Source organism: Malaclemys terrapin, chromosome 6, assembly GCF_027887155.1.
Source record: "Malaclemys terrapin pileata isolate rMalTer1 chromosome 6, rMalTer1.hap1, whole genome shotgun sequence".
NCBI lineage: Eukaryota > Metazoa > Chordata > Testudines > Emydidae > Malaclemys > Malaclemys terrapin.
Genome location: NC_071510.1, coordinates 40,456,979 through 40,483,745, shown reverse-complemented (window position 1 = coordinate 40,483,745; position 26,767 = coordinate 40,456,979). Strand labels below are relative to the sequence as shown.

The 26,767-nt window shown below is 38.8% G+C and overlaps 1 protein-coding gene across 3 annotated transcripts in view; it reads right to left on the bottom strand.

The window, feature by feature from the left end:
• Nucleotides 1–26,767, bottom strand: part of KANK1 (KN motif and ankyrin repeat domains 1) — a 167,861-nt gene that overhangs the window by 84,839 nt on the left and 56,255 nt on the right. The window lies entirely within an intron of this gene.

Here is a 26,767-nt window from a genome sequence, read left to right as displayed (position 1 = left end):
CAGAGGTAGGCAAAGGCAACAGGTCCTAACCCCATTGCTGATGATGAGTGGTTTACAGACTGCAGTTGGCCCTAGGGAGTGGGGGCTAGATGATGACTGGCAGTAGCCACTGAGGCAAGGTGGGTTTAGAGGGTTGGGGGTTCCCCTGGGAGGGGAATCCCAGAGCGAGGGGGCACTGTGGAGGGCAGAACCTCTGGACAAAGGGCACTGGGGTCTGGGAGGGACACTGAGCCAGCGGCAGGTGAGACACTGGCCTGCAGAGGGCGCTCCGGGCTGGAAAGAGCTAATTCCCGAGACGGCCAGCAGGAGGTGCCGCGTTGGTGAGTCTTCACTCCACCACAGCCATGGAGAAAATAACATTACAGTGGCTTACCCAACTTTGGTTAATTTCAGGAAGAATAATGCCACTCTAGTGGTATAAAGATACGTACAAGAAGCTTTTAACATACTGTTACTACCATAACAATCCTTTTTCTTAAGTATTTTTATACTTGTTGGCTGAATGTAGCAAAAAGCAATTCTATCAGCAATATCCTTTAAATTATAAATGATGCTTGTGTTCTTGCTGCATTGTTCTTCCAATTTTTGAACACAGTATGCTGGCTGCAGTACTAGATTGTACAATTGTTTTATTCAGTTTATCCTTTACTGAACAGAAGTAACATTAGAGGCATACAATGTGCTTGCTATTTTCTAAATATGAATAGTAAAGGTTAAAAATATCTGTTTGCATACTAAATATTCACATGCTTTGGATAATTTGATTTTTTTTTCTCAATTTAAATTGCCTAGAGATGCTTTGAATTTTAATTTCAAAACAGTATTTACACTAAATAGGTTGATTTTACAAGACCTACCCAAAGCCTACAGAAATCAATGGGAATTTATCTACTGACGTCAGTGGTCTTTGATCAGGTCCCATGCAGAGCTGCCAGAACAGCTGTAACATAATATTAACTGGGGGAGCAGGAGAATCATACGTTTATTTTTGGTTTCTGACCGGCTCTAAGTTTTGTAGTGTCTAATGCCTTTTTCTGAAGTACTTTTTTTTTTTTAATTGAATAGGTATGGAATATATATGCATTAAAAAAAATTTTAAGGTACCACCAATGTAGATCTGTAAATATGACAACATATTTTTCCCAAAATAACTTTAATAGTAAGAATGACATCATTTGTTTCATTCGAGATAAACGGGAAAGTGAAGAGAGGAGAAAAAAATTCAAAACATCATTAAACAAGTCCTGCTTTGGAGAAGGAAATTCACAAATATTAAATATGCTCTGTGTGCTCAATCTACTGCCCGAATAAATTTTTTATGCTTCGGATAATTAAGTAGACCATACTTTGCAGAAAGACTACAATTTAAGTCTTTATTTTTGCAGCAGACTAATGTTTTACAGCACTTGAAAGATGGAGAAGGGAAATGTAAAAATACTTTGTATACAAAAGATAAAAGTTACTCAGACATGAACAGATTTCAGTTAAGCTTCTTACCTGCTGCCATCATACTGAATTTTGACATATAAAAATAGAGAATATCAGCAAGGAGTAAAAGCTACCAGGATCACAAACCAAACTAAAGTTCTTAAAATACTGCAAGATAACCCCCATCTAAGTTTAGCTAAAAGTCATCATATGATAGCTACACCACACCACCTATAAAGGAGATACAGACAAGTTCTATTTCCACAAGGAAATGAAGTAATGCATTTACCTCCTGAGGCCAAGTTTAGGAACAGCAGATGGCATTTAAATAGCGAAACTCATTTGGAAATGCTCTTTAATTTACACTATTCCCATTCCCAAAAAATAAGATACTTAGATGGTCAAAGTATACAGATCGAAGCTGCTTGTCAGTCTTATGAGGAGCACATATTTTACAAATGAATGTGGCATTTTAATTGCTTAAGAGTTCAATTTGCAACAATTGAATTGCAAATTATTGATATGAGAAGCCTAATCTATACTTATTTCTAACCCTAGTACTGTACCTGCTGTGTAAAACCTGACAGATCAGCTACTCCTCCCTTTCCTTTGACTTTTGAACACACACAAGGCAGGTCAGGAGAGCTGTGGTAAAAATGAAGCTAGTTTTTAAAAAGACATGGAAGTCACATTTTTATCTTTTTGAGCCCAAGTCACAAAACCAATGATAAAAAGTGTTTTTATTTAAATGAAATACTTGTAAAAATAGATCTATTTAAAATTAAATTTGAAATTATGACAACATGAGACCTAACCCTTACTATAATCTATTAAAATCATTTAAATTAAAATATTACATATATAAATAAAAATAAGCAGTGCGTGTTTGCTGCCAAAATTTTAAAAGAATCAAAGTACAGAACTGCGGGATGTCGTTGGCTAAGCACCTGGAAACAGAGCCTGTAGAAATGCTAAAACCAGCATTTGACAGCAGTAGCCTCTTCTACAGGTTCAGAGAAAATATTTTCTTTGTTTCACCTTATTCACCTAATTCAGTTCATTCAAAGTTGAGAAACAACATTGAAAAAGCAGGAAATCTTGTTATTCTCTTTTCATCTCTGGATAAAAATGAGGTGACAGGATGAGATCTACTACTTTAAAAAAAATCTCAAAGGACATGGTGATCAGAAACAATCCGTTCTATTCACAAATGATAAATGATACTTCCTTTGTTTAACAGTCCAGTTTCAAATGGAGAATGTTTTCACAAACTTTTTTTTTTTTTAAATGTACCCAGCACATTTAAGGTAGATTTATTTGACTAATAAAGATCAAAAAGTGAACAAACATTTTAAAATTGAAATCTAATTTTCATCCAAATACAGCTTGACAAAAGTCACGAGTAAAACATTAGTCCTCTAGTAAATAAGAAATGCATCATGTACCATTTCATAACAAAAAAGTAAACATTAAGAATGTTAATCAATGCATGGTAAGCTGTATAATTTTTAAATAAATGTCTAGATATAGTATAACCTCCTGGTTAGCAAAAAGTACCACCAAATTTAGTATAAGGGCTATATTTAGTTGCAAATCAACATGTTTTACCAAAGCAATGAGAATTAAACTTTCTTTAGGAAAAGTATAAATAGAAAACAAGATTAAAATTGATTCTTTAAATCAAGGTTTCCTGTTTGATAATTTGAAGTCAGTGGAAAAGGGCACTCAGTTCCTTGCAGGACAGAGCTCTAGGTGCATGGAGAGAGAGGTGGCCAGCCTGCATGACACAGCTGTACAACCCCTGTGCTTCATTACCAACTCCAAAAGGGAGCTGGGTGTGTTGAGCTATGGAAGTGCATTCTGGGAAAGAGCTTTGAGAACACTGTCTGCATATTTTGTTGCACACCCCAATAAATCATAGTCTACTACATCCACAATCATCCTCCCTTTCCTCTGCTACTGGATCAGTCTGTCTGTACCTGGGTCCCATGCTTAGGAAGTCTACAAACATGAAAACAACACTGCAAAGCAGTGCCAATTTGCACCTGTTCAGAGGTCAAAAGAAGAGTAATCCAAGGTGCAAAAGACTGGGGAGATTCCACTTTGTTTTACTGACCAACAGCAAATAAACAATAATGCAAAGACTAGTACTGGTAGAATTCATTTAACTTTGGGCATACAGATAATTACAGAAAATTAGAACAGAATGCCTATGAATCATTTCTCATCTCCTTTAGATTTGTGAACATACTGAGCATATCCTACGAGAGCTGGAGAGGTTATTATATTTATTTTACTGGAATAATAAAATACAGTACAAAATCAATTAAGAAAAAGAATCTGAGATCATTTAAGAATTATAGTGTAACAACCCAATACATACGTATCATTTTATCAGTTAGCATAGCAAGAAATTTTGTCTTACGAATTTCAGAAAAGCATTGAAAATTACACCTCTGACCCGATATAACACGAATTTGGATATAATGCGGTAAAGCAGTGCTCCGGGGGGGCGGGGCTGCGCACTCCAGTGAATCAAAGCAAGTTCGATATAACGCAGTTTCACCTATAATGTGGTAAGATTTTTTTGGCTCCCAAGGACAGCGTTATATCAGGGTATAGGTGTATATTATTTATTCATGCCTGAGCTTGCCTAATACTTCTAAGGGGTGAATTAATTTCAAATCTTGAGTGGCTACAGACTTCAGCTACATTTAAAATGATGAACCCTATAGGCTGGATTGTTGTTTGAATGATCAGAAATGAAATGTTAATAAAGATGACAAAATAAAACCAACAGATTAAACAGGCAGCACAGAAAGTTTTAGGAAGTGCCTTCACAAATGCCGTAAGTGCCATCAAATAGTCATCCAGAAAGAAATACAGTAGACAAGCCTGGTCCATAAGACAATACCCATCTTACCAATTCAATGAATGATTTTAAAAAAAAAAAAAAAAAAAAAAAAAAAACACACCCCACACACTTATGAGTTCCTCTCTCTGGGAGTACTAGCCTTATCAGTGGAAAGACAGACTTCCATGTCAAGAGCACCATTGTTATCCATTTCCATCAAGGATCAGAGGACATCATCACCTCTCCAAAAATTGCATAGGGTTTCCACATAGCGGGGAGGGATAGCTCAGTGGTTTGAGCATTGGCCTGCTAAACCCAGGGTTGTGAGTTCAATCCTTGAGGGGGCCACTTGGGGATCTAGGGCAAAATCAGTACTTGGTCCTGCTAGTGAAGGCAGGGGGCTGGACTCGATGACCTTGAAAGGTCCCTTCCAGTTCTAGGAAATGGGATATCTCCATTTATAAATATAAATATATGATGCCCTTTAAAATTCTGGGCAATAATACAGAGTTAGTTATAAAGTTTATTTATATTATATATTCAAAAATACCTAAACAAGACAGGTGTGGCAAGAAGTTGGCAATTCAGTGGAAGATTTGTGTAAACTTCAGGATAGTGAAAAACAAGAAACTGCAAAACTGCAGTCCAGTTAGCCTGTCTTTATGAGCAAATCAAGTTATTGTAATTATCATTTCTATGGAAAGCCTTGTTTCTTGATCTTGAACATTTGCTGTGTAACTCCAAGCAGTGGACTCATTAATAACCTCATCAGATTCCCTAGATACTGAGCTGAACACGTTTTGTGAATACTGATTAATGGTAATAAAATTCACCTGCATGTACTTCAAGCCATAATATTTAAGTACTGCCTACCAGTTAACTGTTTGGTGGCCTATGTGAAGTGAGTAAGTGGTCCTAATTCAGCTTCAAGTACAAGTAGCCATGTCAACACTCAAGTGGCACTTCTTGGCTATCTCAGTAGAGGCACCAATGTCTAAAGGGCATAAAGATTGAACTCCCTACTTCTCCTAGAAGTGGTCATTCTAAAGGATGGTTGAGGAACATTAGCAGGATGGTGTGATGAAAACTTCCATTGCTTTTCTCACTGATGAAATATTGAAAAATAGTAAGCTGTTTATGGTTTGGTGCAAAACATGTTACAATGTGGGTGTAAGTTTACTCTAGTTATAATGTAGGAGTAATGATTACTAGGAATGTTTATAAGATCACCAATCTAATATAACCTGTTTTTAAATTATTTCCTGTCAACATAATAAGCAAGAGTAACTCTCATTAACTCAGTTAGTTTAATTTATTTGTTTTAACTCCTCCCATGCTAATTATCACATGTATTCTTCCCCCAACCATTTTCTTACCTTAACTGCTGATTTTCTTGCATTAGGAAAATGAAAAAGTAATCACAATAACTGATGACTATGACATTTCTTAGCAGGCTGGCTTGTACTTGCCTTCAAAGAAGAGCAGCTTCAAAATTCTTTCAAGTCTATCCATGGGGGGGGGGCGTGGCAAGCCAGGGCAAATTTGAGTGAGTGGTGTTGTGACTGGGTGCATAGGGTCGCACTGCCACTCATTCACATTTGGCACAGTAAAACAAAACAAAGTAATGTTTTGTTCATTTTGTCTTTTAGCAACCTGAATAAAAAGAAATTCTATCATGTGGTGCTATACAGACCCCCAGCTTGGATCAATAGCAGGGTTCAACCTTTATATTCATTGAAGAACCCTCTACCACTTGAACTAACAGAGAAACTGGTAGCAGTAGTAAGCTGTTATCCTCTGTGTGCACCAATCACTAGAGAGAGAGAGAGAGAGAGAGAGAGAGAGAGACACCCATGCTGTGCCAGAGGGTATCTCAGCTACTGAGGACAGGAGCAGAATGTAGATATTCAGGACTGCTGGTTCAATTCCAGGGTGTGTTCTCTGGTCATTATGAACCCTTCTGCCCCTGTGCTCACAGCTTGTTCCCGTTCCCCTTTGTTTTTATTAGCATTCCTCCTACATCTATATACCCCTCATGTCCTACTTCCTCTTTTCCGTTCCCTGCTCTGGCCAGGGCCGGCTCTAGCGTTTTTGCCGTCCCACGCAGAAAAAAAAAATAAAACCTAGCCGAGATCGCGATCGGCTGCAGCTCTACTGCACATTTCCTCTCTAAACTCTTTCAGTTACAGCCCTCTCCGGTGTTACAAGTAAAGAACAATAAGTAAAAGATTCAGAGATTTTTTTCCCCAGTTGACAGGTGTGTCTTGCTGAAATAAAGCATCTTTTCTGCATATACCTTGTTTTGAACACTACTGTTATAATGACTGGTTCTGAGTGCCTGTGCAACTGTTTCTTTTAAATTACGTCAGTGGATGTCAGTAATTTGGCAAAACAAAAAGCCAATTGCAAATTCCCATATATAATATTACCAAGTTATCACTTACAGAAATATTGTGTAGAACATTAACAATAGGTGACTACTGGATGCATGAACACCCAAGTTTCCTGTGGATAAACAGTGAAAATGTGAAGACCTGACTCATATCAGCTAACAAGCAACTGCTTCAGGAAATTCACAATAAAATCTAGCTCAGGTCAGTGCAGTTGCTGTGCATATATTTCAGCTGGATCTGAGCTCTTGGGTGAATTATTTGCTTTACTTAATATGAGCCTATTTCTCTGTTGCTAATTCCTAAAATGTTTTAAATACTTAACTAATCTGTTACAAACAGTTTATCTCCTCACCTCACTTTGTACTAGGAAACATAAGAAAATTGTAGCCAAATGTTTTCAAAAGCATTCTGCCCTCTAAATTAATTTCCCTTCTGGACGGGATGAAATCTTTAGATTTAATGGGAAGCTCTCTATTTATTTTTAAGACTATGCTCACTCAACCTAATAAACTTATTATGTAAAGTTTTCTTATTGGTGAACTTAAGATTTCAGTTTTCATAAACATTTTATTAGTATTTCCAAGGAAAGTCAACGTTTAGCAAGATTATATTAAGAAAAATAACTTCCTAGTGCTAACCAGCATACCTGATGGACTGAGTACAGAATTGGAAACAGGGAATTCTTGAGTTCTAATCCAGGCTCTGGTAATGATTCTTCTTGTGGCTTTGGACACATTATCCAGGCCAGCGTTTTCAAAGAAGTGTCCATTAATTTTAGGTGTCCAACTGGGGACACCTAGGATTGATTTTCAGAGGTGCCATGCACTCAAATTATAGGTGCTCAGTTCTTCTGGAAAAACAAACAAACAACAATACAGTCCCTTTGTTTTCCTACCTGTACCTGGGTCAGTCTTGAAAAAATAATGATTTTTAAGGAGCATTTAAAGTGAACCAGTAGATGTTTAAAGTAGTGTAGAAATTGGCTTGTAAGGTCTGACACAAAGCTCACTTATTGGTATGAACTGAATAATTTACAAGCCACACAGGTAAAGCATCACAAGTCTCACATTCCAGCAGTATGACTGCCTCATCAAGGAAACTCATATACTCCTTTCAATTAAAAGCTTCGATTTCACATGCAATTGGTGTCTGATCAGTCTTGCCACGTGAATTTCTGAATGCTATACTGTAAAAAATGAGCAGAGGTGTCTTTGAAAGGCTAAACCATTTTCTATAGACTCTACTATCTGAAAAGATACTGTCTTAATGAGCCAAAACTGCAGCAAATTAAGTTTGTTTTTGCTTCTTGCAAGGATCTGGAGTATAACTGCTGTTACTGTCCATAAACTTCCCCTCTCTTGGTCATAATAAAATACTTTGACTTAAATTAGAGAGAACAAACAGTGCAGTGGTTACACAAGTTATGTAAACTAGTTATTACTCGATTTCCTAAATAACTTATATTACAGTACTTATATATTTTCATTTATCTTTGGTGGAGTATAATGTTTTCACTGAAACTTTATTCTCTTTTCAGGGTAAATTGTGGCTTTAAATTTGGGTTTATAAATGTTATGATCTGAGACAAGTAGCAGTGCTTTCAAGTTAAAAACAAACCATTCTAGATAAAGTTGTTTTTCAAAGCAAACATTTCCCTGAAGTGTTTGCAACCCAGATATTGCAGGCTGTGCTAGTGGATGAGAATCTGAAGGTGAAATGAAATAGAAATTTATTATAAACAAAAGGAAAACTGACTAGTCTATTTTCATTGTCCAGTCTGGGATAAATGCAGAAAATAAACAAACTGCATAAGTAGTGACATCTGAACAGACTCTAAAGTCCTGTCAGGAAATATAAAATCCAGGGGTGTCTTTAGAATATAATAAAAAGCACCTTAAGATTTTTCAGCTTGGGTTTGTGTTAGTGAATTTAGTGCCTATGAACACTGTTGACTTGCCAGTCAGAAAAATGAAGTCCTCTTAAATGCTTCCCTTGCATCCTCATGCCTTTGTCCATTAGACTTCTCCCCCTTTCTTTGGGTACCAGGAAACTTCCCTTTCTCTACTCAGATCCCGCTCTTCTCTGAAGCCTATCAATAACAATCCATTTCAGAAGAAGTGCATACACTTAAATAAATTTGCACCATCTTCAGTTTTTATCTTTATCTGGTCAGGTGGTGCCTTGTGTCTAAACCACTTATCTGTCTAATTTAGAATGTGAGATATTTGGGATAGGGATCACACCATGCTTTATTGAGTAAACACAATCACAATGCTCAGATAAGAAATAATAAAGCTGTCTTTCTTTTGATTACAGCTGGTCAAGTTATACTCGAGAGTAGACAATCAGACTAATGTGATAGTTTGGGGAATAAGTCAATTTATGAATTCCATTCTGTTTTATGAACAGCATTTATAATTGTAACTTTTGGTGTCAACTGGAACCTCCATTTAGTAGCAGAAAGACTGTTTGGGAAGCTGAAACAAGGTTCCTAGGGGCAGAGAGGCTGACTTTTAACAACTCTGCCCCCAGCAACTGATGGGGGTTGGAGCATGGAAAATCCCAGTCAGAAGAGAAAAGATGTCAGATCCTGATTTTAAAAATGAGATGCTCTCTAAGCAAGGGAGCTAGTCCATCATCAGAAACAGAAGTCAGAGCTGGAAAAGCGGGGACAGGACTCAGGAGATGCTTCACGTGTCTGTTTTAAGTTAAGTCTCTGGCTCATGTATGTGTTATTGATCATCAAAATCATACTATATTGTTTCTGCAACCTGATGGGGTTGTAAGGCACATGGACAGAAAATGATTAATTTACAGTATAAATCTGTAAATGAATCATCAATTATAATAAAATTCATTATTTTTTTCAATAAAGAATCCAGCAGCATCTGAATATTCATGAACAATTAGGAACCCCACAAATAATAAACTTACCAGATTTATTCCCTGAAAATATGACTATTTAACTGGCTCACTGTAGTTATTTAAAGTGCATTGAGAATATTTGCTGTAAATTTGGAATTCTCTATGTACTCAACCTAATAGATGCCCTGTACAGTTAAACAACTGCTACCTGGTAAAATCAGGAGCGCAAGAGTTGGACACTTGTAATTAAATCCAGCTTTATTTCTCCAAGATCACTTTTGCACATCCACCTAACACTATAAAAGGGGGTGTGTTTAAAAATTAAAAGCTTTCATTAACTATATTGCATCGGCTGTGTTATTAGCTAGCCCTTGCTTTGAAGCTACTGTCTTAATAGTGTTAGAGAATGTGAAGCTTGAAACTTACGGTTTATTCTTTTTTGATGGTTGCCTGGCACGTTTTAAGACTTAAGTCTCCTGTTTTTCTAGAAGCATGGAGACATGCAGAATAGATTCTCTCTGTAGCTGCTTTAGGTTAAGGACACCTGAATTCTAAGAACCTGATTACAGTCTGAAATAGTTGACATAGCTTTCCATAATTTATCAGTTCTGCTCCGTATCACTAATCTGACCTTTGAGTGTGTCATGTCTAATAAAACAATTGACTACTAATTAGAAAAGCTTATGGTTTATGGCTCTAGTAAGTAACTACTACAAAATGTTTAGTGAAATTAAGCTTAGAGTACTTAATGCACATTTTAGTTTTCACTTAAGAGCTTGAGTGATTTTTTTTTCACTAAAGCTACTATGTGATTGAGTAATTAGGCACAAATTTGTTACACCTGCCAATAATTTGTTTTTTCAATTTGAAACAAAAATGCAAGTGGTTATACAGTTCACTGCCCTGTGTTTTATGAAAAGGAACCTCTTGTCTCTCCCTCCTTGGGTGTACAAGCTCTGACAGGCAGGAAGTGCTTAGGCTGTACCCATACAAACACTAAAGGATGTTCTGGCATTAACAGTGTCAGAGGGCATGGACATTTGTTATCTCACTGCTTATATCAGGGGTAGACAACCTATGGCACGCGTGCCGAAGGCGGCACACGAGCTGATTTTCAGTGGCACTCACAATGCCCAGGTCCTGGCCACCGGTCCGGGGGGCTCTACATTTTAATTTAATTTTAAATGAAGTTTCTTAAAAATTTTAAAAACCTTATTTACTTTACATACAACAATAGTTTAGTTATATATTATAGACTTATAGAAAGATCTTCTAAAAACATGAAGATGTATTACTGGCACGCAAAACCTTAAATTAGAGTGAATAAATGAAGATTCGGCACACCACTTCTGAAAGGTTGGCGACCCCTGGCTTATATACACACAGTCGATCCATCCAACGTGGAAAGGGACTTCTGACTCCCCTCTATCCCCACCTCCTATTCAAATCCTTTCAACATAAACCACCACCACTAGTGAATTTAAACAGAGAAAATATGAGTGAAAAACTCTTAGGGTGAAATCCTGATCCCTCGGAAATCAGTGTCAAAACTATTAACGTCAATGGGACCAGGATTTCACCCTTAGTTTTCTGCATCCTCAAATCAACCAATCCACGATTGGTGTATTGTGATCTGATGTCCCTGAATGGCAAGTAGCAGCACCAATTACTAACCTAAGAATTGGTGTTCTCTATATATTGTCACTTTCTCTGTGTTTCAACTCCCAGGCACTTATCACAGTGATAACAGAAACCCCAAAGAACTTCACACAGGAATAAACACACTGGATTGAAACTTCCCTCCACCACGAAGGATCAGGGAATGGCTTGTACAACGTGCTGCCCCTAGAAAGGGAAGCTGGATCCAACTCTCCCGCTGGAAAACTACCTGAGAGTTTAAATTTAAAGAGACCGTAGAGGTAGTGGGAAAAGCTGCTTGGAAGAGTGTTCGTTGGAAATGCTGTTTCAGTGAAAATGAAAAACTTTTTGGAAAGTCACTGACAAAATTTAATTTTGAAAATAACTGGAAAGAAGTTTTGCAAGTGTCAAAATGTCCAGGTTACATAAAACAAATTTTAAAAGTGTCAAAATAGTTTGGACCGACCTACAATAAATTTTGTTTGTGAATAGTTTTGACACTGTCTTTTCATCCCAATTCAGCATGAAAAATCTCAGATTTTCACTGGACAGAAAATCCATTTTCCAGCAAGGTCTAATAGTGGATAGAGCTGTGCAAAGGACAGAAGTTCTGTTTCATGAAGGATTTAGAGATTGAAATTTGGCTTTTTTCATAATTAGAATAAAACCTGACAATCTCAAAATTCTCCACAAAAGAAAATTCAAAGAAATTTTCATTTTTGATCAACCGAAATGTTACATTTTCACAAAATCAAAACATTCTATTTCAATTTCCACTGTTGTATAATTAACCCAAAATTTAAAAAAAAAATTAGTTTCAACAAAAAACTGAAACATTTCATTCAGAAAAATGTTGAAACAGGACACCTCAACCTTGTTGGAACTTTTTGCCAGTTTTTTTCAGAAACAAAACTCCAGCAAAACTGACCAAATTTTGCTAAGTATTTTGATTTTAACAGAACTGCATATACAGATGGGATATGGTTCCATCGAAAAGTTTCTTCAACCAGCTCTAGTCATGGACTTTATCCTGGTTAGTTAGTGTAGGACCTGCAGCAAAGCTTCTGGCTTGTCCATAGTTGCCAGGACAAGGTCTGTGACTCATGCTTTCTGCTGATATATGGGGACAGACCTCTAAACTTGACTCTTTTATAGGTGTATTAGAGATAAAGAAACATGGGGGAAACCCAACTCTTTCCTCACAGCTTCTTAGAAACCCAGACTGAAAACAGTTTGTTTGTTTTCTTAAAAAAAAAGACATCACGCCCCAGCAGCTCCCCAGAAATGGGCATAGTTTCAGAGGAAACAGTAAGATATCTCAAGGTAACTTCAATACAAACCCAGAAATTAGACACCTCACACATCTCATTCTCCTCCCCACTCTCCTCTTCCACTTCCTCTGGGCGCATTAACTCAGACTCCCAAATAAAGTATCCAGAAGGGCTCTGCAGAGAAGAGACTCTCAGTGCCTGATCCATGCTCCGCTCTCTGAACCCTAGCCGCATTTCCTCAACTACCCTTAAAGGGTATCTAACGTAACTCATTCTAATGTCTCCACTTCCAAACATGCAGGCCCAAGCCATGATGATCTGGGATTAAGTGCTCCTGGTAGCTATGAACAATTGCCACAAACTCTCCCTATCCAGCAAGAACTTAGACAGTGTAAAATTAAGGTGACAGGTTTCAGAGTGGTAGCCGTTGTTAGTCTGTCAGCAAAAAGAATGAGGAGTACTTGTTGATAATCACTACAAAAGTTTTTTTTCTCCTGCTGATACTAGCCCACCTTAATTGATTAGTCTCGTTAGAGTTGGTATGGCAACACCCATTTTTTCATGTTCTCTGTGTGTGTGTGTATATATATATATATATCTTCCTACTGTATTTTCCACTGCATGCATCTGATGAAGTGGGCTTTAGCCCACGAAAGCTTATGCCCAAATAAATTTGTTAGTCTCTAAGGTGCCACAAGTACTCCTCATTCTTTTTAAAATTAAGGTGTTTTCCCCAAGTCATTCACCTACTGTCTAATGCTTGACAGCTAAAGATCTCTCCTGATATGCAGTGTTCAGCAATCACATCCTATAATCACTGCTGAAATAATTGTATGATGAATACTACATTATTTTGATTTTTATAATTAAAATAGCTTTTCATATAATTTGTCCATACTGCCATCTAGTGAACAAAGTTGCTCCTAAGAACAGAGAAGGAACTATAGGCCTGTTTATCTTCTTCGTACCAGATAAGGAAAATAGGAAACTTGGACATTTCCCAACCGCTCTATTGATCATCCAGCATTAGCAACCCGTCCTATTGCACTTTGCAAACACTACAACGTCCTGAAATACAGCATGGATCAAGGCTAGGGACGGAGAAAGGATTAAAAGAAAAATGCTTCTCCCCTCGCCTAAATTAAGACATTGGAAACTTAAATATATTTTTCTTTTAATAAGCACCAATTAATTATACTGAAACCAAGGTGTGTCTGGGAACAGAATGAAACTCATCCAGCAAGTGTCAGCCCACAGGGAAAATATGCAACCTCATCCCAACAGGGCGGCAAACATTAACACCAAACTATCATTTATATCTCACACCAATAATTATGCTAAGTCTGAAGCCAGAGCACCTCTGGCTGTGATTGTTGTCTGAGATGAACTGGATAGAAATCAGGCCTAGACAGTTATTGGGTGGGAGATTTCCAAGGAGATGTTGGTGCAGAAAGGGGTACTGGTAATTCAGTACTGCACCAATCAGGGCCGGCTCCAGGGTTTTGGCCGCCCCAAGCAGCCAAAAGAAGCCGCAATCGCGATCTGTGGTGGCAATTCAGCAGAAGGTCCTTCACTCCGAGCGGCAGCGAGGAACCGTCCGCCGAATTGCCGCCAAATAGTTAGACATGCCGCCCCTCTCCGGAGTGGCTGCCCCAAGCACCTGCTTGCCAAGCTGGTGCCTGGAGCTGGTCCTAACACCAATGCTCTAGCGTGGCATAGTGTGAAGGGGCACTGAGCTACAGAAGATATTAAAGCAGACGTTTGGACCACTTTTGGTCAATAGAGGTTAATAAGAGATCTTTGTCCTGGTCACATTGCAACAAAACCCCTGCAGTTTCAATTGGATAAGGTGACCACCTTCCACCCTAAAAAACGTGTATACTCTTGCTATATGCTACTGTCTGCACTTCACTCAGCAACTGTGCTTCTGCTATACTGAAGTGATCTCTGTATAGTTTGTAATAGGTTTTTAAGAGTTAAATGTGGGGTCCTTCTGGATAAAAGGCACATGCATATATGCCCATCTATCTCGTGTAAAAGCTTCACGTGATTTTAGAATTCTGCGCCTGTAAATGTTGAGACATCTGCATGTGTATTATTAAAAATCTTAAGCTAGCGATCATTTAGTAACTTTTTGTTCTGCTTTTCAAATGGGTCATGAAAATTTTGTAAAAGAAAATCTTGTGCCCATGGACTTTTTGCTATAAGGGAAGCACCTCAAATTTTGTGCTCACATGGCTCGTTTTTCTTTTGTTTAAGATCAGCCTTGTTGGTGGGGTGCCTGCTAGTAAGAGACAATGCTCCCAAGAACCACATTAAGCTTTTGCTGGAGTTTACTAGACATGCAAGTCTGGAGATGGAGAGAGCAGGAAGCCAGCAATGTTCTCTGCTAACTTACGTAACAGAATGGGATGGAGGGGTTCTGTTATTTAACTAGAAAAAGGCAATTTTCATCTATTAAAAAAATAAAAGTTTTCCACTTCCCTTCAAATGATCAGAATGGTCTAGTCAGGGACCTGCAAATTGGCAAAGAAAAAAAAAAAAAGCCCTGAAGTTCTTTAAACTCCAAACTCTTTGGCACAATCTGAAAGAAATTCACGGTTCAAGGAGCTTTGTGAGTTTTGGAGTTTCATGTACTGCAAAGCTTTTGAAAGTCACAAAAGCCTGAACACATTCTCTTTACACTGTCTCAGTGTGTGATTTGCCATACATCTGTTTTCTCTGTCGCCTAAATTTGGCTGTACTTTTAAACAGAGATAAGAGGTACATCACAGTTTGATCCCTGGGCAAATCCCTGTCTAGCGCTTGCTTTCAAGTGGAAGTAAAAAATACCTCTCTCACTTGATAAAAGCAGAGCGTTCACTTTGAAGATGGATGGCATTATAAAAAGAAAGTGGAAAAGTAGCCCAGAATGTTGACACCTGTCCTTGTGACGAAGAGAGCATGTTTGTAATCTTTTGAACTTACTACTGCTTTTTCTTCAGCAATAGAATTGCTCTGACTATACAGTTGAAGGGACCCATTACTGACAATCGGACTTCTCTCTGCCCATCGCACTGTTGAAAAGTGGGTATAATCCCAATGACAAGGTTATTGAGTGTACAGTGCTAGCCTCCTAATCACTACGCTTTGGGATCTCAGACGATAATCTCTACAGCCTCTCTTGCACAGTCACAAGTACTTTACTTTTATCTCCAAACCCATTCTGTTGTACTTGAGCTCAGGCTAACTGGAGCCAGTCTATGCTGGTAACCACTTGATCAGAACTCACGGAAACAGATGGGCCGTACTTACTGTTGTTTGATACAAAGGGGAGCTTTATCTGAAAATCTGTCCTGCCAAAGTTATAGTTAAAAGGTGACCTGTAAAGGAAGAGAGAGATATTGGGCCTGTGTCCTTTTATGTCTCTTACAGCTGTATAAAAAGATGACTAGATTTTTTCTCACCTCCATCCCTCCCCCAGATTAGAAATGCAGGTCTCTTCTTCTCTGAAAGCCACTGTGGTGATGGGAGAATTGGTGACATGATACCAAGGGAGGGAATTTTAATCAGGCTGTTTAAAACTCGAGAATGTTCCCCCTCCTTACCTTTCCCTCCATGCACACAAACTTACCCCAATGGCTACTGAACATTTGGAAAGAGAGAAGCCTTTGTTAAGGATTAATTGAAAAGCTTGGGATATTTAAAGTGTACAAAAACTCAAACATTGACCATTGGACAAAAAACAAATTTTCAGAATTGACAAAATTTCAACAAAAACTATTGGTGAAAACTTCCATAACTTCCAAAACTTCTTTGACCAGCTCCACAAAGAGGCCCTGTAGCAAACCCAGGGAAGACAGACATTATTGCTGATGTTTGAACTTTAGAAAACACACAAACTTCAATGCAAACTTAAAAAAGAAATTTCTAAATGTAAAAGCCAACACATTTCAGACTTTCTTTCTTTCAACAAAGCTGTTAAAAATGGCACGCGCCCACATTTTTTGTAATAAATTTTCACAGGTCACCTTAAAAAACTCCATAAATGAAAGGTTACATTGTGCACGACGATGTTAGTGAAAAGTGTTTTAAATTGCCTGTGTTCCCTTAAGTGTGTTACTTCATCTGTATAGGTTCAAATATGTGGTAAATTCCTCAAACCAAAGAGAGAGAAATGCCAGACCATTAGTCTAAAGGCCAGTCAACTTGGGAGCCGCATCAGAGTTAATCCTCATTTAGTGTTGGCTAATTCTTTGGCAGTACATCGCAAATGAAGGCAGATTCCACCTCCCTATACGCATGTACCAAAACATATCCACAGCTGCCAACTAAATATCAAAGCGTGGGAGTACTCTATCAGCTTCCCTTCATGTTGCGTGGGAGTGTCCCAGGACAGAACTTGTTTGGGGAAAATGTGCTTATACACCTGAATAAGGAATTCCTTGAAAAAGTGCCCAAATCAAACCACACATCTGCGAGAACTCCAACAAATCCGGAGAAAAAACAAAACTCTGAAGTAAACGTCCTTTCTGCACTCCAACAATTGGCCAGAACACTATCAACACAAAACAAAGAATATGAGGAAGCCGCTGGGACAGTTGGGTTTCAGACAACAGAGGTTACTAACTGTATAAAAACATACAAGGCCTAGCTACAGATGTACACTTCCACTCTGCTAGGTTCTGGCAGCTTCTGCAATAGAATATAGAAATGCCCACTAGAGGGCTCCCAAACTATTTAAAAGGATACTACTCAATTCCTATACACTACAGATTAAAACTATTACGATAATTTAAACAAGTAAATTCATTCATCTGCATGTAATACAGTGTTACTGTCACTACAGAATGACTTCTGTCTGATGATACTACTGTATGTTTTTGCTATCCAGAACAGGAGCGTTATAGCCTTGAACTAAGAGTAGCCTCTTCCATGAAGGTCAGAACTCTGCTAGTCCTGTTTTGCTTGACTCAAACTCCAAAGAGACGCCATAGAAGGAAAAAAAAAAAAAACCCAATAACTTGATTCACACAGGCAACAAAAATTCTTCCTTTAGACTTGTTCAGAACAGTTTGAGACTACTCAGGCTTTATGACCAAGTGATGCTCCACCCAACTGAGCAGACGTTGCTGGGAGGCTATTGGATTCAGTAGGACAAGAAAATGAAGGTGTGCAGGGAACACTTCAAGGGGAAAATCTACTAATGAATCTTGAGGGGGTGGCCATTATACATAATGACCCAATTATATGTGCAAGTGAAGCAACAGAATACAGGGTTGTGTACTTGACCGTCAACAAAGAATAGGACCATAATAAGCAAAACTTTACAGAAAGAAAAAAGTACACACGGATACCAATCGTGAAAAAAATATATAATCTTGTCGCATGCACTGACTGGTCACAGACAATTCTGCAGGTGGGGCACGGAAGTGGAAGCATCCAGATGACATTACAATAAGGGAATATTGAAAATTACTACCAGTGTCTACTTTGGATATTTGAGACACATCTTTAAACAAATTTCTGGATGCTTCCAAAAAAAGAAAAAGCTAGTGAAACTGAAAGATACTTTTCTAGTGGGTGTTTTGCACCAATTTAGTTTCAAATGAGAGGTGCTAAAACTTATTCTACCAGAGAACGCAAAAAGGAATTTGGGGATGATTGTTGGAAAGAGTTAAGAACTGGCCCACAGTGATGTGAAAGCCAGTTAGGTGAAGTAAGAATTTACTCTAACCTTCACCCATCCTGAAATCAAGCTTAACAAAATGTCCTCCCATTACACTTCTCGTAATGAAGAGTCTTGGGGCCTGTTTCTACTAGAGCTTTTTACCTTGAGCTAAAGGGATTGCCAGTTAACTCAAGGTAGTCAACAGCTTGGAAAAGGCTAGCCTGGACACTCCCCAAATGTTTGTTCCAGGCTATAGTGAGTTTACCTGAGTCTGATCCCTAGGGAAACCCTAAGGGCTGTCCACTCCCTCTTCTCCCCACAAAATTTTCCAGTGATGTGGTCAACCCAAAAACCTTCCCAGGCTTCACTCCTGCTTCTGAACTACAACCTAGAGTGAATCACATGTCTAAAATCCTGCAGCCAAGTCTCATGAGCTTTGGTATTTTTGGAAGCAAGATATGCTCTTGGGCATAAATTCCACTGGAGTGCCAAAAGAGTGTAACTGAACTGACGGGATCTAGCAGGTAGATTAAATGGAGATACAGTAGCTGGACCTGCTAAAGTGCAAAGCGCCACTTATGCACACTCTGCATGACTAAACTTGAAGCAGTGTACTTTGATCTATAAAAATGATACCAAAACACGACATATGTATACAGTATGAGATTTAATAAGATGCATCGCTTTACTTTGACAAAGTAACATGTCAGAGGCACCTCCCTTCCTTAAGAACTGAGTGTGTGTCAAGTATGAAGTTTCAAAAAGAAACCATGAGTTTCATCCCATCTCAAGCACAACAAAAACAGCTGAAATATCTTTCATGTTTAGATAAGAGGCAGTTACTTACCTTAGTCACTGGAGGTTCTTCAAGATGTGTGGTCCCTACAGGTATCCCACTGTGGGGAGGCATGGGGCGCACGCATACCCAGAACAGAATAAACGTAGGAACCAGCACTGGAAGAATTACCCTTTGGGCTAATTTGTCTATGATTATAGTCAGTCGAAAGGGTTTTCATGTTTATTTTGTAATTTATACGCACTTGATAGGCACCTATATGCATTATAATGCATTCAAGCATAAACTAGACCATCACTAGGAAAACACTATTCAGCGTAGTTAAATTGTAAAATAGTTGCCAACTCCTAATTTGTGATGACTGAAATTTGGTAACTAAAATACTCATTTTATTCCTAGCCACACCCACCTCTCAGGTAAAGTGGAAAATGAACACACACTGCACAAGCTACGTTTTAGAGTCCAAATATAGTTCAGGTGAGTAAACAGCATCTTACAATACTGAAAAACAGTACATATTTATGGCTGATTCCATGGAAATTATATGGAGAATTTCACACACCAGATTCTGCAGAAATATTTTAGAATATTTGCTCTGTTAAGCAAATTTACTTAAATAACCCACCAATAAGTTGTTCAGCAAGTGCTTTCTTGATTTAAAAAAAAAAAAAAATCCGAGACCAATTCTATTTAAGTTTTTTCATCTTCACATTGTTTAGTCACCTTCTATTTCCTCATTCTCTTCCCTGGCCCTAGAGATCTTTCAATCCCTCGTAAGCATCTCTTCCCCTTTTCAGAGACCTATGTTGGGAGCCCTGCTCTCCCCAAAAAGACTTTTGATACAATGGGCCCAGAGGAAGAAGCGGCAATAAGGGTTTCCTGAGACTTTTTCCTGACTGTTATTGGGAAGGAGGGGTGGGGTTGCCTACATACAGAACAACTCCCAAGTTCCACGGCATTTGCAGTACCAGCAGAGGGCTAGAGTTGAAAGGCACAGGAATTCCATGCCAATGACCAGCTCTATATCCATGGACAGCCCCGCCCTGGTCCTTTGTAGCCTTCCACTAAAGCTACGCTTTCAAGATTTCCTCAGCCAGTGGACCCTATAGGGAACAACTTTGAAAGCAGATGTCCATCATGGAAAGGTAAAATCTAAAGTCTGTGCCATATCTCCACAGTGCCAATGAGAAGACCATGTCTGTCCCTGGCCTGCTTCCTCCCAACTTGCAGATCTCCAGCCCACAAGGTAAGGGGAGGGGGCTGCAGAGGCAGCTGACCCATTTTTGTGCCCAACACATCTGGCAGAGACCCCTCCTTGCAGGAATCTTGGGGTAGCCATTGGGCTCATTCCCATTTGCATCTTTCACCTTTACATTATTCTATCTTTTCAAATTAATTCAACCAGACAGGAATAAAGCACAGCATCGGGAGTGCAATAGTTAATGACTTAAACTGTTGTGCTTCCGAGTTAATGTACCATTGAGTTGAATTGGACAGCTTACTGGTCCCAGAACTGTTATTACACTGCTGTGTGACTCTGCAGGCACACTGAATCAGTTCCTGGATGGAGGGCATCTTCACAACCCCAATGGAGAGAATTCATTTCTTTTAAAGGAGCTTTAAGTTTGCACTACACTGCTCCTTAATTCCACAAAGGGAACCTTAATCCATGCTAAAATTGCCAGGACAGTTCTTTCCAGTATCTTTCTTTATGTCATACAAAACAGACTATATTATAGTACTTCTGTTTACTTTACATCCTCAACTCTAGGAAACAAAAATTTAAGATAAGGGGGGGGATCAGGAGCCAGATTTTCAAAGTGCTCCTATTGGTCTCATTGGGTCTTGAGAATTTTAAAAGTCTGGCCTTCGATTTGTTTTCATTTTGTTACCCAAAGCTAGTGGTTGTGAAAACACACACACACACACACACACAATTAGAACAGCATGCTAAACACCAACATGTACAGCCACCTAATAAACATTAAGGATATTGTCACTTGAAAAAAGCTTCTGCTGAAACATACGTTAGCTGATAGAATAGTGCTCATCTTCTCACAAATGAGTTGTTATGATGCTCATGACCCCAGCAATCAGGAATTTCCTCATGACCCATTTCTCTTTGTTGAATTCCGGGGCTGCCAGGGCAAGGCAAGATACAAAACACTGTGTGCTGAAGTGATAGACACACAGTTTAACCCAGGGAAGGCAAACCAATCATGTACAATAGAATGGTGTATTTTCAAACTTATGCATGCACACCTTTAACAAATGCTTCCTGTAACCTAGTGGTTCTCAAACTTTTTTTTTCGCGGACCAGTTGAAAATTGGTGAGGGTCTCGGCGAACCACTTAATGATCTTTCTAAATGTTGTTTGTACCGTTAGCTAACTATTGTAAAACACTTTGGATAAAAGTGCTATATAAAAAAACCTAAATAATAATTAACATGTTTTTGTTCTACAAATAAAAGCATACAACTCATATTTTAATATCAGTAGTCTCTCCCTAGCCAGAGCAGCCACCGAGCTGGGAATGAGGGGGGTCTCTCACTCTCTCCCCCTCTGCCGTAGCTCCCAAGCTGGGGTTGGGAAGGAGGGGGCATCTCTCCCTCTCTCCTCTGCCACAGCAGCACCCAAGCTGGGGCTGGGAAAGAGGGGGTTCTCTCCCCAGCAGCCGCAGCCCTGGAGCTGGAGCAAATCGCCTCTTTCTCTGATTGCCGCAGCCCTGCATGTCCCAAATTCCCTCCACCCCCTCTTCTCACCCCACTAACCCTCCCCCTACCTCATCTCCTATTTCCCCCACCTCACCCTCCCACCTATCCCCTATTCCCCCCCGAGGCCATCACCTCATCTTACATGTGCATCTTCTCCAGGGTCCAGGCACCTAATTAGTGGAGACGTGCCTGCGCAGCTCCACTAATTAGGTGGGTGTCCCTTCATTCTCTCCTGGGCGGCCGCCCAGGTGTGCACCTTACAAGGAACTATCCATAGACCACCTGAATAACCAACAGAATACTGGACCTGAGCTATGAACTCTGGACCTTTTCCTACAGGCTATGGATATGAATCAGATTTAATGTGGGGTACATCACTGGACCAAAATAAAAAACTGAAGCTAAGCAAAGTCAGACTAGAAATAAGGCACACAGTTTTAACTGGGATGGTAATTAGCCATTGGAACAATTTATCGAAAATTGTGGTGGGATTCTCCATCACTAGCAATTGTAAATCAATATTAGATGTTGTCCTAAAAGAGATGCTCTTTCAAAGTTCAAATAGAAATGTATTTAGGGAAGCCCTATGGCCTGTGTTATACAGGTCAGACTAGATTATCACAATCCCTTCTGGACTTGGAATCCATGAAATACTTTGAAATCTGCGGGAACAAGCTGGAAGACAATTTCATCCCCAGTCATGGAGTTCCAGGAAAAAGGACTGACTCATAGAACATGAACATTCTGTCAGTGTATTTTTTTAATGGACCACATTTACATGTTTAAACATGAATTACAACTGCTTTTGCAAATCAAATTACAGTATTTTTCACTTAACTGCCTTGTCTGGAACTAAGGATTCTGCTCTGTATTTCCCCTGCAACTGTACCTAAAACCCAACAAGCAGCATTCTCTTGCATTTCTGTTCTGCTGTAGGAGTTAGTGATTTCAAACAAAGTTAAATAAAAGCACAGAACTCACAAATCAGTCAGAGCAAGGTTAAAAGCTTTTCAGGTCTCCTCTAAAGTATAAAGCATATGTTCAGGGAAACACATGTGCAAGGTACCAGCGACTCAAGTTCTGTTAACATTCCTTATCGGGACGGCATTTTTAGCTTTATGTTTGTATCTGCAGTGTTCTGTGCTTGGCTATCTGCCAAAATCCTATGGGCTTGAATAAAAAGTCTCTTCAAAAGCAATCAGTCTTTTACCCTGGGGGTACGCAGAGGTCTTCCAAGGGGTACATCAACTCATCTAGATATTTGCCTAGTTTTACTTACAACAGGCCACATAAAAAACACTAGCAAAGTCAGTACAAATTAAAATTTCATACGACTTGTTTATACTGCTTTATATATACTATATGCTGAAATGTAAGTACAATATTTATATTCCAGTTGATTTATTTTATAATTATATGGTAAAAATGAGAAAATCAGCAATTTTTCGTAATAGTGTGCTGTGACATTTTTGTATTTTTATGTCTGATTTTGTAAGCAAGTAGTCTTTAAATGAGGAGAAACTTAGGGGTACGCACGACAAATCATACTCCTGAAAGGGGTACAGTAGTCTTGAAAGGTTGAGAGTCACTGTTTTAAAGGATCTAGGTTCAGACACTAGGAAACACTCATCACAGTTGTCAAAAGCATGGATCTTTTCCATAAAGGGTATAGGAGAGTTTACCATCCTAAGATGAGGGTATTATCCAATTACATTTTGGGTTTTTTCCCTAAACCACTCTTCTCTGGATAGTAATTCCCTTTGTCAGTCAAATAGAGTTACATTATGAAACTAACTGTGTTAAAACAAAACAAAAACAAACACCATAACACCACTGTTTAACATGCTCAAGACCAACTCTGTTACACAAAAGGTTTGGTCCTGTCTTTGTAAGTGGAATCAAATCACTCTAGAACTAGATATGAAAGCTTATTTTTAAGGGTCCCATCTGCATTTGGAGGAAAGATTCAGTGACAATTATAACATGGTTGTCAAAGAACCTCATCAAAATGCTGTTCCAACTTGTAGTGTAGAACAAACCTTAACCACATTTCATTAAATGGGATAAAGACTTGACGTATACTTTATTTACTGGGCCAGTATTTCTACTTTCCCATTGCAATAATTAATCATACACAAGTGTTAAATAATGGCTCCTATCCACTTCCTCTGACTAGTTTTCTCCTTTTGTCACTACAGAACCAACTGATCTAATCCTACATTTATAAAAATTAGTTGTCAAATAAGTTGTGAATTCACAAATTTAGCATGACTTTATTGTAGATTAACAAAAGGAGGATATGGGGGCACAAGCTCTTGTTTTAACACAACCAGGAGCAGCAATCGGCAAACAAAGAGCTAATGACAATGTAGCTGCCCCCTCTCCCTCATATATTTTCCAGTTATTTTAACTGGTCTGTCTGTGTAAAGACTTGAACACAGGAAGAACAAATTATTGAATGTGAGAAACAGATTGGAGTTTAAATTTAAACGTGAACACATTCCTCACTAACTCGGCAAGTCTTTCAGGAAGCATCTGAGGAGTTAGACAAGCTCAGATCCTCCTCTCTTGATTTTTGTTAACCACTAACTCTGTTTTCTAGCAATCCCATTTCACTTCAGGTAACTCATCCCATCCCCACCCTACCCACAGCTGTTAATTCTATTAATTTTATTTTAAAAGGCATGCTTCTATTATAATCTAGATGCCAATTTAAAAAATCTTGCACCAACAACATTTGGTATTAACAGCTTCTCTACCTAAAAACACTAGTTTGCTAAATATTCATACAGAGAACAATATTAAAAAACCAGTCGTTCAGCAAAAAACAAACCTTCGTTACCATCCCAATAACCAGGTTATCGGAACGGCAGCACATTCTGCTGTTAGGTATCATTATTCTTTACAGACCAAATTCATGGAACAGTCATGAAGCAGACTGTATTTCTTTTGTACCTGCTGTGTAACATCACCAAACATTACTCATCCAAGCAACCACTGAAAAATTTAAAGTAAAGGCTGACCTTTGAGACCAGTGTTTTCCTTAGTGTCTTGAAAGTATGGGAGTTCACAGTGAAGGAGAATGTCTCAGATTAAATAATACTTAGCAAGAAAGGAACACACACACACACACCACTAAAGAAACAGACCTTTCATAAAAGACAAATGCTAAGCGATGTCTCAAGAATCCTTTTTTTCCATTAATTTAGTGGTGTGGGATTTACTGACATGGCTTTATGAATGACTGCCTTGCTACTTATTTGCTAATCTGTTTTGGGGTCATTGCTGCAGCCTGCTCTAAAAGGAAACACTGACAAAATGTGATGCGTCAGCTCTCCAGTAATACCACAATACCATACAGTTACTGAGTTAGAAGACCTTACCAAAGCTTTTATGGTGGTGAAAATACAGATGTATTTGTGAAAAATTATTTTCCATTTTCAATCCCCCTGACCCTCCTCCAAGAAAACAAAAACATTTGCATCAAAACAAATGTACTGGGTGCACCTTAAAATAGATGCTTTCGTGTTCTCCCAACAACTCTTTACTTTCTCAAACATATTCACATATCTCTAGGATTTATAGCATAATTGTGGAAGTTACTAAGGTTCATGGCTTTAAAAAAAACAAACCCCAAACCAAAAAACCCAACCTTCAAGCTAAGTACATGTCTGGATTAGTCAAATACAAACATCTGCCCCTACTTTAGATTTCTTCACAACAATGTTACTACAAAGCCTCAAAGTTCCCTCTTCTTGAGGAAAAGAAAATTGTGAAGTTTGGATTAAGATACCAGTGACTAACCAACTGACTCACAAGTTTTCATCCCCTCCTCCTTTTTCAAATCTAGCCCTGACCTGATCAGCAGAAAGTCATACAATTAGATTGCTGCCAGGCATTCGAAGCAAAGCCAGTGTTCTCAAGATATTTGGCAAGCTACTTTATTAATTTACACTCTAAAAAGCAAGGCAGCTACATTTTTTCCTATGGTTTGTTAATGGTGTTGATCCATACATACAGAAAGTAATTACCATCTTAAAATGAGTACTTCCAATTTAGGAAAAAAGAGTCACATTGCTGTCCGAAAATATTTTACCTTTTATTGTGTCTTATGAGATACTAACAGAAATGGAAGCAAAAGTCTCTTTCTTTTCAAATTGTGAATTGTCCATTTCCCCTGTAATCCAGGGGTCAGCAACCTTTCAGAAGTGGTATGCCGAGTCTTCATTTATTCACTCTGATTTAAGGTTTCATGTGCCAGTAATGCATTTTAACATTTTAGAAGGTCTCTTTCTATAAGTTTATAATATATAACTAAACTATTGTTGTATGTAAAGTAAATAAGTTTTTTAAAATGTTTAAGAAGCTTCGTTTAAAATTAAATTAAAATGCAGAGCCGGCCAGGACCCGGGCAGTGTGAGTGCCACTGAAAATCAGCTCGCATGCCGCCTTCGTCACGGATGCCATGGGCTGCCTACCCCTGCTGTAATCACTCAGTTCACTTCACCATTTGTTTGTATGGATCCTCCAAATAGCAACAGGAGAGAGAACAGTGTTTTTAAAAAATATATAAACTTTGGTTGAGAAGACCATGAAAATTGGCAGGGACACAGACTTGCAGATGATTAGTGTAATATCAGAAACTACCTATGAATCACTTTGAGAGTGAGTAGGTTTCAGGTTGACCATGTCTCTTTCACTTTTCAATTTACCTTTAAAGCCACGGGTTCTCAACCGTTTTCTTTCTGAGCTCTCCCCTCCCCCCAACATACTATAAAAACTCCATGGCCCAGCTGTGCCACAACCACTGTTTTTCTGCATATAAAAACCAAGGCTGGTGTTAGGGGGGTAGCAAAGAGGGCAATTGCCTGGGGTCCCACACCATATGGTGCAACAGAAAACTAAGTTGCTCAGGCTTCGGCTTTAGCCAGAGGTGATGAGGTGGTGGGACTGCGGCTTTCTGCCCTGGGCCCTAGCAAGTCTAATGCTTGGCGGACCTCCTGAAACCTGCTCACGGCCTCCCAGGGATCCCCAGACCCCTGGTTGAGAACCACTGATTTAAGCTTTCTGCTTCAAGGCAATTAAATTAACTCTGTTCAGTTTTTGTTCAAACTAACTTCTGCTCCAGGCATCTAAAACCTTTCTTTTTTTCCAGAC